The sequence below is a fragment of the Ischnura elegans genome, chromosome 12 (assembly GCF_921293095.1).
Source record: "Ischnura elegans chromosome 12, ioIscEleg1.1, whole genome shotgun sequence".
In the NCBI taxonomy this organism is placed as follows: Eukaryota; Metazoa; Arthropoda; class Insecta; order Odonata; family Coenagrionidae; genus Ischnura; species Ischnura elegans.
The window spans coordinates 1558170-1576046 of NC_060257.1; the positions used below are offsets into that span (position 1 = coordinate 1558170).

General features: G+C 37.5%; 1 long non-coding RNA gene across 1 annotated transcript; it reads right to left on the minus strand.

The window, feature by feature from the left end:
- Positions 1 to 6864: 6864 nt before the first annotated feature.
- On the minus strand, positions 6865 to 16383 carry LOC124169240. The gene is made up of 2 exons (XR_006867061.1): positions 13361 to 16383; positions 6865 to 7479 (listed from the first exon to the last, which is right to left on the minus strand). It is a non-coding gene; the product is annotated as an uncharacterized LOC124169240 (long non-coding RNA).
- Positions 16384 to 17877: the final 1494 nt, after the last annotated feature.

Consider the following 17877-nt stretch of genomic DNA (forward strand, 5'->3'; position numbering starts at 1 on the left):
GTGAAAAATGTAAAATGACACTCCAGAAATGAATTTTATTGCTAGAAAAAGAATTTCAGTGCGATGTGAGAAAAATGTACAATGACATTCCAGAAATGAATTTATTTGTTAGAAGGAGAATTTCAGTGCGACGTGGGAAAAATGCAGAATGACACTCCAACATTAAATTTTACTGCTAGAAAGGGAATTTCAGTGCGATGTGAGTAAAATGCAAAATGTCACCGATTTTTAATTTTTTTGTCATCACTCTTGAATCGCTTTTCGAACAAGGATATTCAAATCAGTATGAAAGTTCTAATATTATCACTTTTCGGAATGAAATCGAATTGTAACATGAATTTTTTTTCAAACCATAGTTTTAAATTTTTCTCGCCTCGTTATGAAATTGTGTGTATGACAAGCATTTTCATATATTAATGGCTATTTCATTCTCTCTGCCGTCACTGTAAAATTTCGTTTATGACAAGTATAGTGATGACAATATTACATTTTTAATTTTTTCACTCTTCTCAATGAAATCAAGTTTATAACATGAATTTTAATTTTAAATCACAAGTTATAATTTTTCTTGCTTTTTAGTGAATTCGCCATTAGATTTTCATTTTTATGTGACGAATTCAATTTTTTCTGTCGTCATGACAAGATTTTTTTTTTAAATGACTATTTTAAATTTTTTGTCGTCGCTGTAAAATCGCGTTTGTAACAAGGATATTTATGACATTTTCACATTTTTAATTTTTTTACTCTTCGGAATGAAATCGAGTTTATAACACGGATCAATTATCAAATCACTATTTTCAATTTTTCTCGCTTCTTAATGAAATTCCTTCCATGACAATTTTTTTTATTTTGAAATGACCATTTCCCTTTTTTCTATCGTCGCTGTATAATCGCGTTTATGGCATGGATATTCATGACAATATCACATTTTTAATGTTTTTAGTCTTCGGAATGAAATCGAGTTTATAACATGAATGTAAATTTTCAAAACACAATTTTAAATTTTTCTACCCTTGTAATGAAATTGCGTGCATGACAACTTTTTCATTTTTAAATGAGCATTTCAAATTTTTGTCGTCGCTATAAAATCGCGTTTATAACAAGGATATTCATGACAAAATCACATTTTTAATTTTTTTACTCTTCGGAATGAAATCGATTTTATAACATGAATATGAATTTTCAAATCACAATTTTAAATTTTTCTCGCTTCGTAATGTAATTGCGTACATTACAAGAAATTTTATTTTCAAATGACCATTTTAAATTTTTTTGGTCGTCTTTATAAAATCGCGTTCATAACTAGAATATTCAAAACAATATCAAATTTTTAACTTTTTTCACTCTTCGGAATGAAATCGATTTGTAACATGTTTTAATTTTCAAATAAAAATTTTGAATTTTTCTCGCTTCGTAATGGTATTGCGTGCATGAATAGATTTATTTTCTTAATGTGACCATCTGAATTTTTTCCATCTCTCATTCATAACAAGGATATTTATGACAATATCACATTTTTAATTTTTTCACTCTTCGGAATGAAATCGAGTTTATAACACTGATATTAATTATCAAATCACAATTTAAAATTTTTCTCGCTTCCTAATGAAATTGCTTGCATGACAAGATTTTTCATTTTTAAATGGCCACTTTAATTTTTTCTTTCGTCGCTGTAAAACCGCTTTTATAACAAGGATATTCATGACAATATCACATTTTTAATTTTTTCACCTTTCGGAATGAAATCAAGTTTATAATTTGGTTTTAAATTTTCAAATCACATTTTTAAATTTCTGTTAATAACTCGTAAAAAATTCGTGTTATAAACTCGATTTTCAATCGAGTTGTAACACGAATTTTTATTTTCAAATCACAATTTATAATTTTTCTTGCTTTTTAGTGATTTCGCCTTTAGATTTTCATTTTTATGTGACGATTTCAATTTTTCCTTCGTCGCTGTAAAATCGCGTTTATAACAAGGATATTGATGACAATATCACATCTTTAATTTTTTCACTCTTCTAAATGAAATCGAGTTTATAACACGAATTTTAATTTTCAAATCACAATTTATAATTTTTCATGCTTTTTAGTGAATTCGCCTTTAGATTTTCATTTTTATGTGACGATTTCAATCGCGTTTATAACAAGGATATTCATGAAAAAATCACATTTTTATTTTTTCACTCTTCGGAGTGAATTTGCGTTTATAACAATGTTATTCATGTCCATATCATAATTTTAATTTTTTCACTCTTCGCTGTGAATTGGTGTTTAAAACATGGATTTTCTAATCCAAATAACCCCTTTTTTATTTTACCCTTCGAAGTGAAATGTCGTTTATAACATGAATTTATTATACAAATCAAAATTTTAATTTTTTCTCCAATCTTAGTGAAATAGTGTTGATGACAAGGATTATATTTCGAAATCATAGTTTCAATTCTTTCTCTCGTCGAAGTGAAATCGCAAACATAACACGGATATTCATTTCTAAATGATCTGTTCAATTTTTTCTCTCGTCATAGTGCATTCGCGTTTATAACGAAGACTTTCATGACAATATCACATTTTTTAAATTTTTTCACTCTTCGGAATAAAATCGAGTTTATAACACGGATTTTAATTTTTAAATCACTATTTTAATTTTTTCTCGCTTCGTAATACAATCGCGTTTATGACAAGGATTTTATTGTTTACATGACGATTTCAATTTTTTTCTCTCGTCGCAGGCACTAGTTCCATATTGCGTTTCTTTAATTTCGTTCTGAAATCGTTTTTGTAACAAGAATTTCCACATTAGGGGTGTCATTTCGTGTTTATTTGTCTTTGTCCTGAAATTGGGTTTGTAGTGAGAATTTTCACATTTGTAGAACGAACTTGCTTTTTTAACTACTTCGTTCTGAAGTCGGGTTTCTAGCAAGAATTTTCACTTTAATGTGTCATTTCGACATTTTATTCTTCGCTCTGAAATCGTGTTTGTAGCATGAATTTTCATTTTAGGGTTGGGATAAGCATATTTATAACTTCTAGCTGATATCTTTTTTGTAGCGAGAACCTTTGAAGTGTTAGTTCACTTTATTTTATTTTGTTTTGAAATCTTGTAATTTTCAATTTTAGAGTGTCGTTTCGAATTTCTTTTAAGTCGTTCTGAAATCGTAATTGCAGCAAGAATTTTCACTTTATGTGTGAATTTGCATTTTTATTACTACCTTCGTGTTCATGAAATCGTGTTCGTAACAAGATTTTTAACATTAAAAGTACCATATCGTGTTTTTTTAACTTCGTCTTATATATACTACTTCATTCATTCACACGGCGCCTTAAGCGCAAACATACATATAAATTCAGAGGTAAGGAAAGAAAGGGATAGGAACATATAATGGAAAAAGGACGAGTGCTGTGCTGTGCTAGCAACGGTGCTGTGGTAGGTGGAAAAAAGCCAGAAATCAGAGGGTGAAAATGCGGCCTGACAGGGACTCGAACCCAGAACCTCCTGGTTGCCGGTCAGGTGCTCTACCAGTTGCGCTACCAGGACGCTTAGGGCCCCCGCGCACTGGCAACTTTTACAAAGCAACTATTTAGTTGCTTTGAGGAAGTCCCTATGGAACACACGGCAGTTGCGGCAACTAAAAAGTTGCCCGTGCGCGGGGCCACAGTCAATTTCGTGTGTTTCATTTGAACATCCACAGAGCAACTAAATAGTTGCTTTGTAAAAGTTGCCAGTGCGCGGGGGCCCTTAGATTTACCATGATTTCGGCGGGGGTTTATACACAGAAAACTCCCTTTGCTATGGCCCACAAGAGTAACCAATAACTGGGGCAGCTCACCACTCACCAAGGGAAGGAATGGACGAGGACACAAGGATGAAAGGAAAGGTACACACTCACACAATAGTAGGAAAGAGACAGGAACATGCGATATATATATATTCGTATTTCTAGCAAGAATTTTTACTTTAGGAGTGTCATTTCACATTTTTTTACTTCGCTTTGAAATCGTGTTTGTAGCAAGAATTTTCTCTGCATGAGGGTGAATTCGCACTTTTATTACTGTGTTCTGAAATTGTGTTTGTAACAGGAATGTAAACCTAAGGAGTGTCATTTCGTGTTTTTTTTAACTTCGTTATGAAGTCCCGTTTGTAGCTAGAATTTTCATTTTTGAGTGTCAGCTCACATTTGTTTTACTTCGTTATGAAATCTTGTTTTTGCAAAAATTTTCACTTTTTGAGTGTCATTTCGCATTATCATTACCTCGTTCTGAAATTCTAAATGTAGCAAGAATTTTCACTTTAAGAGTGTTATTTCCTATTTTTATTACGTCTTTCTGACATCGTGTTTGTAGCAGGAATTTTCACTTTAGGAGTGTCATTTCGTTTTTTTAATACTTAGTTCTGAAGTCGTGTTTATAGGAAGCTTCCACAGCCGACTTATCCCCATAAAGAAACCTTATAGCAATTATAAAAATAGCTTCCACGTTTTAAGGATTGTATATTATTTTCACAAATACCTTAATGCATTGGAATGTAGATACTTTTTATATTTAATAAAGGTCAAATGGTTGATTTGCCTACTTCTTTAATGAAAAGGTTACATCGAGAAATTTTGTTTTGATTTTATAGGAAAGGTAAAACTGAGAATTATATCGGGGGTTCGCCAGGCAAATTTTTTGGCGATCTTTTACGGGCCTTTCTCCGATGCAAATACGAAAAACTTTAAGAGAACCTCAAGGTCAATGCAATTTCTAAAATAAAACTTCTTAATTATCCACAAGACTGCCTGTCCTTTAGTATTAAGGAAATTCTTCCCACGCAGTCACTGGGAAGCTTATATTTTCTTAAGTGAATAATTTCCATATTTTTCTTCAGTAAATAATCGCAGCAATTACGGCAACTGAACGGCAATTTTATTTTTATCTAACTTAACCCAAATGGGTTATGAAGTAAAATTAATACCGTAAAATCATTTTGTTTTTATCTTAGCTTATGGTAAGGGGAGTTCTAAAAACTTAAAATTTAGCATGCAAAGTAAGGCATGTAGTCACTGTATTACACTAAAAATACGAGAATCAGGAATCATCGGGCCGTTGTGTCCAGCCTGAAATGCAAGCAATGTAGGGCCAGAACTTTACTTTTTAGTTGTAAACTTACGTTTACAACTAAAAGAGATAATAAAGAAAAGAAATAATTAGGCACTGGGACCAAATATTGAATATACAGAAAAAAGGAAGAAATGAAGGAATTTGAAAAGAAAATAAGGAAAGGAATCCCCGCCTTACCTTGGCTTCCGCCAAACTCTGCACCCCGTGTGTTGTCCGTCGACGAGTGTTGCCTCGACAGAGCTTCGGATAACGCCAGATAACGAAACCTTCCTCTTCGCCTTGGAACTGGCGACCGAATGCGCTGGTGCAAGACATGCACGAATGCTTCCTGGACTTCTAGAGCCCTCTCTCGGCGAATAGGAACAAGAGAAGCAAAACCAAGGCAGGCAGGAAAAAATAATAAAGGAGGAAAATTCAATTTAAAAGAATAGAAAAAAACATAAGGCCCGAACACACACGTCACATCTTGGCAGTTTCGCCGCTGGAGCCACTGCAAACTATCAATATATTGTAGGCAAAATATGTAACACAGTAGATTTTTACCAAGTTGACGTGAGATGTATTTCTTTTGAATGAATCACGAAGGTTTTGCTAAAGGTGATTCCAATCATCTACCTTCAAATGGACATGTTCACCCATCACGATTTTTTAAGAAGAGACGATAGATTCAACGTCGACGAGATTAGCGGAGCGAAAATGAAGAGTTCGTTCGCCATCGATGAATATGTTAATATTTTGTGCCATATAAGAGCTGCAAAAATTATTAGTGCTGTTCAAAGTGAAGTAATGAAGATTAATATTTCGATATAGCCTTAATAGTATTGTTTTATTAACTTCCAATTCCAAAATCACCCACTTACAGATGAGATTACCGAGGGATATGGTTTTGAGGTACGTGAAAGTGAAGCGAGAGGCAAATGCACGACCCAGCACAAAATAAAAAGCATGCCCTAAGTAGTGACGACGACAATGGACGAAAAAGAAGAAAGAATTCAGCAGTTGAACTGCTCTGATTGCCGGCGTCATCTGGTCAGTGCTTGAATTTGTTTTAAGCAAATTAACGCTAGATTCCTTAGGAGTTCGTAACTCGGAAAAATCGATAGGGAATGACCATAAATATTAAATTATTCAAATTTTGACCCTCCCCCTAAATTGCATTTAAGCGAGGGTAAGGGGTACACCTAGAGGCCTCAAGATTTTCAGGCCCAATTTTTGAATAGTCCCACACCTTTTTTTTTCATTGGGCCAAATGGATTTGAAAAAAAATCGATTTTTCCGTTCCGCCCTACTATACAGGTCCCATTATTATGAATAAATTCATTGTATGTGGAAGATTAACCTTCTGAACCTTTCCTTGTTTATATTTCATGTGCTTGTCTATGAACTGTAACTTGATAGGTTTAACACTCACCTGGTACTATTCCTTACTTTTTACCAGAAGGCCCACATGCCCTTTGTATGATCAAAAAAATCAGTAATCGTGTAATCGAAACTTCACCAAGTATCCTTGGCGCTTTGCTTTCCTGATTATGGATCTTCCATTCCGTATTGTAATAGAATTCGCGTTGGGCGCATGTAATAGGTTGGGGTGCGCGGGGCTGAGGGAGGGTTCGTCTGAGGAGTTCTTCTGAGACGGACGGGTCGTGGGTTGGGAGAAAGGGAAGGTGGGGGAATGAAGAAGGGGGTGAGAAGGTGGATGTGGGGTGAGTTTCTTTGCTGATTGCCGGCTGGCGTGAACAAAGGAACGAAGGCTTGCTCCACAAATTACGAATTCAACACAACATTTAATGCGAAAGTCAACTAGGAGAAATACACAGAAACACATGAAATTGACCGTTTATCCTTACTTTAAAGAACACAACTGACCAGTGAAATAAAATAACAAAATTAATCAGATCTACCAACATCAAAAGACAATTATGGAACAATAAAAAATTAAACAATAATTGTCACTTCTTGTGAATACCTGGCGTCAATATGAACACAAGTGAGATTAAAACGCCAATACCATTTCTTCATAATCACTTTGTCCTAAATACTAACATTATTCACACACACACACGGGGAAATAGGAGGGCTAAAAGAATAAAAATGCAAGGGACAATTCTTTTGGGCCAATGGGTCTTCTTCACGGTTCTTCTCTTCTTGAATGGGGGGAAAACAGAATCTCTATGTGAATCTTCACAAGTTGGGGGGGGGGGGGACGTAATATGAGTCGACAGTTTTACCTATCGGCTCTCTGGGTCATGGATGGTGATGACCTCCTCGGCTGGCTGCGGTCGCTGCGTCTTCATTCACCGTGTGCTGAGAGAATGTTTAAATCCAGATGTAGCGAGGTTCCCCTGGGCGCAGGAAATCTACCGTCTGTTCTCCTGTTCCCTGTACACGAAAAAATTTTTTTGTAAAATATCGAATTCTGATGAGATTTATCAACTTTTGGGTTCATATGGCACATTGAAAAATTCAGTAATAATTACCGATCCAGTTTGATAAATTCTATCTATTCTATCCAATTTGACAAAACTTTCAAAATCGAAAGGATAATAAAACCGACACAGCAAATAGGAAACCACTCTATTGCAGTTATTTATTCCCGCTAAAACACGAAAATGTGTAAACCGATTTGGCTAAATTTGGTTATGAAATACCTGTGAAATTCTAAACATTTAATGCTCGTCCTGTCTTTTAACCATAGTACGAATTATCGAATTATTTAATCATTGTGCCACACGTAAATATGTCAACACCTACCTACAATTTTTCCGGTCAGAAGCGTTTGGGGCCTTTCACTATTAAATGCGGTCATTCAACATAACTTCCTTACAATGCAAAGGAATAAAATATCTTCACCTACATTAAATGCAACACAGATACAATACAGTTCATCAATTTAAAGCTTTCCCATAAATCATTTTTTTTCATTGTTTGCTGTGTGTAAATATATAGAGATAATTATGGTTTATGTTAAGACAGTAATTTTCCTATATAATTGGAAATAGAAAAACAATTTAACGCTATGGGTAGGTGAACTTTCTTTTCTTTGATTACCTATTTATCCCATTACCTATCTTAGCTCCTCGAATTTATTCAACTGTGTAATGAGCTACCTTACGTGCTAGCCGTACTGATAACCAGTGATAGACAGATAATAATAACAATTGCATTAGTATGGCAGAATTATGTTTTAGAGCGACTAAAAATGAAGTAGGTAGAATGGTACGAGTTTGTGCACATCAATCACAACAACAGCGACCACGACACAAAGGAATTGAGCGATTCCGCAACCGAGACGTGATCCTGCAACGAGTAGATTAACTACGTTCTGGGAGTAGGTTATTGCGTCGATAAATCAGTAGCAAATGGAGAAAATCATTCGTCAAATTTAAGAATACCGGGTCTGGCCACGGTGATATCTTTGAGGAGTCACCCGCAATGCACAAATCGTGCGAAAATTCCACAGAGAACAAATTATTCGCCTTGACCAGGATTCGAACCCGATTTCCGGTCGAGTGCTTCAGCCAGTTAAGCCCCTATCAGATGAAGATCATCGATTCTTAACAATTAATTTTCTGTGCATTCCAGATGCGAAAGTTGATTGGCGTTGTTTTCGCAATCCAAGAGTGAAGCGAGCTATTGTCCAAACACTAAAAACGCTTCTATATTAGAACAACGATGTAAAGCTGAATGAAAGCAAATTTTATTGAATAGCCGCATTTAATAGTGATAGTCCACAAGCAGTTCTGTCTGGAAAAAAATTAGGTGGGCTCTTATTTGTTGGCATAATATTTTGTAACACAATGGTTAGATAATCGCTGACGTAGATGAAAGATGAGACGAACATCAATTTTTTGGTCTTGCATAAATGTTTTAAAACCAAAAGTTATGCATATTGGTTTAACCGTTTTCGAGTTATAGCGACACGAACAAATAGCAATTGATGTAGGTTCGAAGATTTTCGCGGCGTTGATTAGATGATCTTTCCATTCTATTCCGGTTTTTCACCGCGTTTGTTGTTTTTTAATGACAACGGTGATAGCAATAGCAATTGATGTTTGTATCCATGGATGAATGTGACACAAAGTTCACCGGGTCGTTTAGTCGAACAATAAACATGACGTGAACCCGCGCCGTCGGAGAGCGCCACCCGTGGTGAGTTGGGGGAACTAGAACGAGACAACCGCTATGCGAGAGGATGGGTGGACAGCGGTGGTGGGGGTGGAGAGGGGAGGGGAAGTGTTCCTAGCAGCGCAGCGGTTAGCAGCGGCATCCCATTCTTTTTTATCCTTGATGCGCAGAACTAATCTTGAACTCCTCCGGAGGTAAATTGCGAAAAGTTATCGCTTGTCACCCAAAATTTCATTAGGAGACTCATTTTACATGTTTGTGCACTCATTATTGTGCGTCTTATATAATCAATTTTCTCCCCTATTTGAAACTAAAAAACTTGTGAGTTGACGACGTTCTGACTTGACCGACTAAAACTAAGGACATTTTTAGATTCAGTTGACAGAAATACACGGAATCCAATATACAGTACCCAAAACAAGACGGTAGAACCGTAAAAATGCAAGCATCTGTTTTTACCTTTACTCTCAAAAAAGACGACATGGACTGGTAACCCAAACTGCACGTATAACTTAGCTGGCCCATTTCTGCCTTTAAAGTAGCCAGAGCACAAAATTGCAAGATCAGACGTGTTCGTCACTTGACATTTTCGTTGAAAATGAAATGCAATTGGAAATGCGTGGTATTTTCTTAATCTTATGATTGGAATACTAAAGCCTATCTCCCTATTTCTCCCCATCTCTTTGTTCCGTTTCCTCCACGAAGCTCTTCTTCATCTGTTTGTCCCTTCTCTTCTTCTCTGTGTGTTTCCCTCCATCAAGTTTTACCAAGAATACTCCAAGTATTATTTTGTTATCAAGTGCACAAAGGTTAAGAAAAAGACTTCGCTGTTCCACAAAATAAAATATATTTGCGACCGGTTTCGAAACAACGTATCATCATCTGGCGATACGATTCCGATACGCTGTATCGAAACCGGTCGCAAATATATTTTATTTTGTGGAACAGCGAAGTATTTTTCTTAACCTTTGTGCATCATGAAGGAGTTCCACCATGTTACGCCAACAACCATCGCATTTATTATCAAGTTTTACCATTCCATTACATTTGTCTCACTATTTACCGAATTCTTCTTTGACTCAAAGTAACTCAAAGCGTCCTTTCATCTCCTATTATACAATGTATTTCCCCATTTATCACCCTATCGTCCATTTGATCTTCAACATCCTCCTTTAACGCCAGGCCACACAAAACACGATCATTTTATATATTCGATGCTCAGAGGTAAAACCTCCTGAAAGAGTGAATGACGAAGCACAGAGCGATGTAAGGAGATTTGAGATTGGATTGATGGAAAGGCTCTGAAGGAAACACAATGTTGAATAATGAAATTGGCTGCAGGCATATTTTAAGTAGTCATTGAAAGAGAGAACGAGGAAGAGGATTTTGTTATGAAGTAACTGCATTTATCCTTTTATAAGCTTGATATAGCTTATACTCAACGGTTAAGTTTGATTTTAAACAATCAAATTTCGATAATTTTCTTCTTTGTCGCAATCGTAGATAGGATGATATGTTTTACACAAGTTGGAGAAATGAAGGAGGAGCTATGCGGAGCAGCAAATAGATCGCTTGGGAGCCGTCTGCTCCCCTTCACCCACACTTCCCTCAAATCCCCGAACTTAAGTATCTCGATAGCCGAGGTTGTTAAATCACTAGTTCACAATCCTCCAATATATCCTCCACACATGCAGGTCCGAGGTTCAAGACCACGTGAAGGCTAATTTTTGATTATTTGCAGACGACGCTGTAGTTTACAGAGAAATTCGTTCCAGCAAAGATATAGATGAACTAACGAATGACCTTGCTGCTATCCAAGCTTGGTGCGATGCTTGGCAGTTAGAATTAAATTTGGAAAAATGCGTCGTAATGAATTTCTGGAAGAAGAATAACTCCCTACAGCGTAACTATGTCATTCGGGGCACGCAGTTAAAGGCAGTTGAATCTGTGAAATATCTAGGGGTTAGACTCGATAATGATCTATCGTGGAATAAACATATTCGAGAAATAACCGGTCAAGCTAATCGTAAAATGGGTTTTGTTAAAAGAATATTAGGAAAGTGCGACGACAAAGTGAGAGAAATTAGCTACTTTTCCCTCGTTAGACCACATTTGGAATACGCTGCCAGTGTTTGGGACCCTCATGAAAAAGGCTTAATAACAGAGTTAGAACGCGTGCAAAGAAGAGCTGCCAGGTATGTGAAAGGTCGTTACGATAGTCTTGTTAGTGTAACTGACCTCTTAGATAAACTCGGATGGGAATCTCTGTCGGACCGTAGATTGAAAAATAGACTAAACCTTTTAGATAAATTCAAGAGCAGTGTCTTTTCTGACGAAGTTAACCATATCTTGCGGACGCCAACGTACTACGGAAGATCAGATCATATAAATAAAATAAGAGAGATAGATTGCAGAACAGACAGATTCCGAATGTCATTTTTTCCACGATCAATAAGAGATTATAACGGCAGCAATAGAACGCGTAAATAGATTGCATGACTTGTAGTGTAGCCTACTAACCTATGTAAATCTTACTGCATGTTTCTGAATTTCTATTCTATATTCTATTTCTAACAGCATATAGTAGTATAGTTTGTTATTATACGGGACGTTTCTTGGACGGTGTGGTGTGCATGTTGGAGTCCAAATGCATGCTGCATGCTGGTGATTGATCACCCCCTGCCAAACACCCTAGAGGTGGCTCGCAGGGTAATTTGTAGATGTAGATGAACTTCTATCGACTCCGTGTCCTTCCTTTGAGATCCCAGGCGCGGTGGAGTTCCCTGCCACCCGCCACCAAAATCCTCACTCTCCCACGGACATTCCTTAATCTTAAGTGCGCAGTGACGAGAGTGCCATCCAAAGGGGGTGCAAGCTCGGGAAGCTTGGGGTTGTAAACTAAAAGTTATATCGTAAAATAATTGCGTTTTCCATGTTATCTTATGGTAAGGGGAGTATAAAAAACTTAACATTTAGCGTATAAAATAACGCATTTTGTCGTTATAGTGCATTAATAATATGAAAATCTGTGGAAAATCCTCAGCGCCGCCAAACGGATTTTCATTGGGCAAAGACGGATGACGTCACAAGTGATGTCTTGGCGGCCTTACCGCTTGCGCCACTGTACACGTCCCATGTATTGCCCGGAAAGCGCTGTAACAGGCTGGATTTTTGTGAGTTCACGCGAGATATTATCACGAAAATTGTTACATGTTAAAGATGATTCCGATAAACCACATACATAGGACATTTTTGCCTTTCACGATTTAAAAAAATGCGAAAGATTCAACGTCAACGAGGCGAGAGAAGCGATAATGAAGACTTAGGTTCGTTCACTGTCGGTGAATATGTTCATGTTTTTGCCTTATACGTGCTGCAAAAATGATTAGCGTTATGCAAAGTGAATGAACGAAGATCTTCCGCGTTATCTTGTAAGTGCTGAGTTAATTAATAACTAATATATTGTGACAGAAGCGAGCCAGGCGCGGTGCGTGGCATAGGACCTCAGCTGATGTAAAGAAAGTGCGTGGATTGTGGGGCGCGCGATTAGGATGGGGACTCGAGTGAATGGCAGAGGGGGCCTCGCTTAAACCATTGACATTCTAACGCAGCAGTTATTTTCAGCAATAGCATTAACACAAAGTGAAATATGTTTCCTAAAACCCAAGGAGGTATGGGATGATGTTTGATTTTATGAAACATAAATGGCACAAAATGACAACGATTTGATACTCACAAAAAATGATAATGCAACAAACGTTAAACTAAAATATGAGGGAATGATGAAAAAAAATTATTCAGCGAGCGAAATAAAAATAGAATGACATGGTACTGGATTACTTCGTCGAATGACGATAATCAAATATGCATGCTTTAATTTTCCCATGTGATCAATACAAACTCTGTTATGTTTGTTCTGATTATGCTAAAGAGTCCAACGTCAGTCCAAAGGGGATGACGAGAATTATGATGCAGAATAAATTTGCTGGTTCTTTTGACCTGGTAAGATTTTAACGAGACGGTTTCTCAGATTTTAGGGAGACTCACTTGCATCTTTCTTCGGGGAGATGGGCTGCTGGATCGGGGAAAATGTCGGGAATTGTTTCAGTTCCGGGAGAGGGTTAAAAGTACTTACGTGTCAAAAGGCGTCGCCAACAGCGGGTCACCGCTTCACCCGTTGTTCTCCGCTGTTCGACCCGGGGCCGGATTGCGGGACGATGCCGCGAAAGCTGGACGCAATGAGAGTATGCTCGGAGTATGCTCATTCTCTCCCCGTCGCGTTCCTCCGCTGGGGGAATTCTCGGGGATGATGATGCGCCACCAGCCGAAGTCCAGTTTCGGTAGTGGCCTTCTTGCCTCCTTCGCTCTGGCTGTCTTCGCTGCGATATCTCCAGTTCAGGCATTCCTCGTTCAAACAACAAACACATTAAAACAATACCACAGTTCCTACGTGACACCGCAAAGCCTTTGAAGACTCCCTACAGAAAACAGACTATTATCACCAATCTGGACTTACCAAGAAAACCCACACTTCAAATATTACAGATCAAGAAGTGCACTCATTCACCCCTACGAAATAACACACGAATAGCCATGCAAACACATTACCGCCAATCACACACACTGCCGAAAGCCGATAACCGGCAACAGCTGAACATCAGGTTAATAACCACATTTTCCAAACGTGCGGTGCGTGGCGTCCCGTGGGGTAGTCGCCTTGGCCCAAGGTGATAGAAACTAAGATGGTCTCACTTCGCTGTCTACGTTTCGTGAATGACGTCACGGCAGACACCTCGGTCGGCCGCCTGGCAGGAACAACGTGCTATTCCCGTGTTTTTGCCGTCATATTTATTTACATTCTTACCGATTAGCTAGATATGTCGATGAAAGGACTGTGGATTGGTGGTATATATGTTTTGCATTTGATTTCGTTCAATAAAATAGCCTGTCATATTCTAAACGTATATAAAAAGTAAATAAATAAAGGACGACGTTGAACGCCAAATATTTTGCATTTCCCAACGCACAGATTAGTCACCACCGAACTGAAAAAGCGTAATATCCGAAGAACAACTAAAAGTGCCATTTACAAAAACAATCTTATTTACCCGTGAATACAAAATTTCAGTACTACTAGTAAGTACTTCTAAAAATCAGAGCATTGGTTGGTACAAGCATGATTCAGTCAACCGTTCTTTCTTCCTCTCTCGCCTCCTAGCATGAACTTCTATATCCAAAGTCTTTAATGTTGGGTACCATTGTCATAAACTATGATCTTATTCCAGTAATAGAATTGAAAATCAAATAAGCATGCACTTCGCAGAATCCACGCAGATGATAAAGCCTTCAGAAATGAACATCTATGTGAAGAATGATCCTGTGAATCACGCTAGGCTCCCGATTTCCCTACCTATTATATTGATCCTCGTTGCTTTCTTTTTATAAGAGAATGCCTGAAAATATCTCGCTAAATAGCGGAGAGACCAACCGACAATTAACATTAGTTCACTTTGGCTTCCTTTTGAACGTTTCCCAACCAAAATCAGTCTCAGTAACCAATGCCTTCAACTTACAAGGGGAGACCACGTACCTTGCTCCTCCTTTTTCAATGCTGTATTTTTATGGCATTAGGAATGGCGAACATATGTCTGAACTGGTAGTGGTTCCATTGAATGGGCCTTAGTTTGGCTTTAATTAGTTAATTTTCGAGCGGTATTTTTAACAAGCGCTATATAGTTCTAAAATAACGAGTTTGACTACAGATGGGTTGATTGGTTTAGTGGTCAGCTCTTCCGGCTCCCACCATGGGGGCATAGGGTTCGAGACCTCGTCACGACAGCGTAGTTTGTAATCTTCATTTTCATGCGGTGACAAATATTTCACTTATTTCAATTGCAGCAAACATAGGCGTGTGAAAATGTTTTCATCATGATAACGGCGATTAGGTATTTATGCAGAGTCATTACGGACGCTGAGATATGTAGGTTGTCAATAAACAACACAATATTTTATTTCAAAATGCAAGTGTGAGATAAGTAAATTTAAGTAAAATATGACATGGAAGCACCTCAAAAAATGTAATAATTTTTTTTTTAAGTTCGAGAGAGAGAAATTACCAATATAAATACACTAGCTTCCATTTGTCATTGATTTAGCAGGAAACGGTATATTGAAATTTTTATAATAAAAAACAGGAAACAATGAACATAAAATACTACCATAACAAGAAAAATGAACAACATGTTATCTAACACTGCAATTAAAAAGTGAAATGGTACTAAGATAACAATGAGCAATACAACATGAAATAACGCCGAGCAATTCAATCCAAGGCTATATAAATTTGCAGGCAAGGAGTGTTTGGCTCTTATGTGATCTGCTCGTTGCCTTTCCGTGGGAATGTTTTCAGCATCACTTATGTGACCTAGTAGAATATTTTCTACCGTGCTATCATGGACCATAAAAATAATACAATGCCAGTATTCTAATTAACAAGGAAATTTTTAAAATGTCGAATAATATTTACATAGTTTATAGATAAATAAGTTTATAAATATGAATATGTATGAAGAGAAAATAACAGCTTAAAGTTGAAGAAAAAAATCATGTTAAAGCGGCTGCATAGGAATGCAATTTCCGATTCAGGCATTAATTCAAAAGCTCCTCTTCCAAATCCCTATTGAAGTCTTCAATGGAGATGTGTTCGGAGAATCAGCCGTAATAAACCTTTCCTCTTGCACTTCGTGATTCTCTCCTCCTTTATTTTCAGATACTTTGGAAAACTTTTCAAGGTAATCAAATTAATATAAATTAGGAGCTATATTTGTGTAAACGACTTTTCTTTTTAGAATTATATATCATCCAAAATAATCACAACAGCGCAACGATTTTCCTACCTGTGAAAGGATATTTAAAGTCCGTTCTTTGTAGTTTTATCAGAGCTGTCAGCGCACGTAGCTACCGTACAACGCTTTCTTTATAATGCTTATATAACGCACTAGTAGTGATATAAGAGCAGTTACGGATATTTACCGCAATATTCGTTGACAAAAATGTCAATTTTAATGCGGTGCATGCGTAGAGTATGGCTGGGTGTCTGCCGTGACGTCACAGGTCTTCGCCGGGAGGCACTGAGACCACCTCTCCTTTATCACCTTAGGGAGGAAATTCCAAACACGCATCAGTGAACATAAAGCATGTTTCAAAAATAACAACCCCACCTCGCTGTTCGCCAAACATTTACTCGAGAACAATCATGCCAGCACTTTTGAGCCGGAGATCCTCCATGTGGAGAGAAAAGGACCCAAGCTGGACGCCTTAGAGTCCATGGAAATTTTAAAAACGGTACGTCATGACAAAGAGTTGCTACTTAACGATGTCATTTTCCTTTCCCACTCCCCATTACTCAACCTACCTCTCACACCCGTCATTACTGACCATAATCCTAACCCTTATCCCACCCCCCACCTAACGACTTAGTGTGACACACCGCACCGCCTTCCCAGCCTTCCTCTTCCTGGGTTTTTTCCCCCCACCTTCCCTCGCCCTCACTCAACCACCCACCTCTTGTCCAACACCAGTTCCCTTGTATCCCAGGGTATTTAAGGCCGTGCTCTCCTGTATATGCACCTGATGATGTCGCGCAGCGATGAAACTGGTCGTGCCAATAAAATTCATGTGAAATTTACAAAGTTTTTTCATTCCATTATGAGGAAATTTCACGAAGTTACGCCGCAAACCATTCAATTGACCATATGAAGTTAAAACTTATATGGAGCAACAAGGCTTTTCGTATTCGGGCAATTAAGAAGCACGAGTCGTTATGATGAATTGAAACCATAATTTTTTTATCGTAATGAAAATTAAATTAAGCCGGCATAGTATACTTGTATGAGTTCTGTACCTGTATGAGTATGAGTTCGATATCATATGGTCTAGGTATTAGCCAACATGTAGTCACATGCCTACACCAACATAGAGTTTTATAACTGTCTGCATGGAGTCATGCAGTTGCCTGCATGGGAAAACTTACACACATAAAAATAAAATTTTAGGTGAAAATCATGGAATAACGATGAATAGCAGGCCTCTGTAAAATGAAAAGTGGGAACAAATTGTAAAAAAAGAGCTACATGCAAGATTTGAACCTGCGAAATTAGCATATAAATAAATCGCCGTAAACACTGGACTACGGCTCCTGATATTAAGATAGCTCTTAAAGCCCAGTTACATAATACATTAACACGTGCAGGTTAATGAAAAAATGTATGAACGCGTGAATGAACACGAAAATGCGCCGGGTAACCACCCAAATTCTGCGAACGTATGAACGGAAAATAGAACCTTTTCCAATTTGGTTCATTCATTCGTACATGTTCCGCTCCAGTCCACAAAATCATCCATGAATAGAAGGGATTACACTACCAAATATAATGCTTGATTTATAAAGAAATGGTTGTAAGAAAGCCTCTCACCAAATTTTACCACTGAGCGCTGAATAATTTCGCCCCTAGAAGAGTTTGAAGTTTCAGCTTGAATTCCGCGCCAAAAACGTATTTTTCGGGCGACGCCATGTTGATGACGTGTGGACCTCATGATATCTGGATTGCTTGCATAGGGAGTGCATTATCGTAGGCGTTATTTTGAGTATAA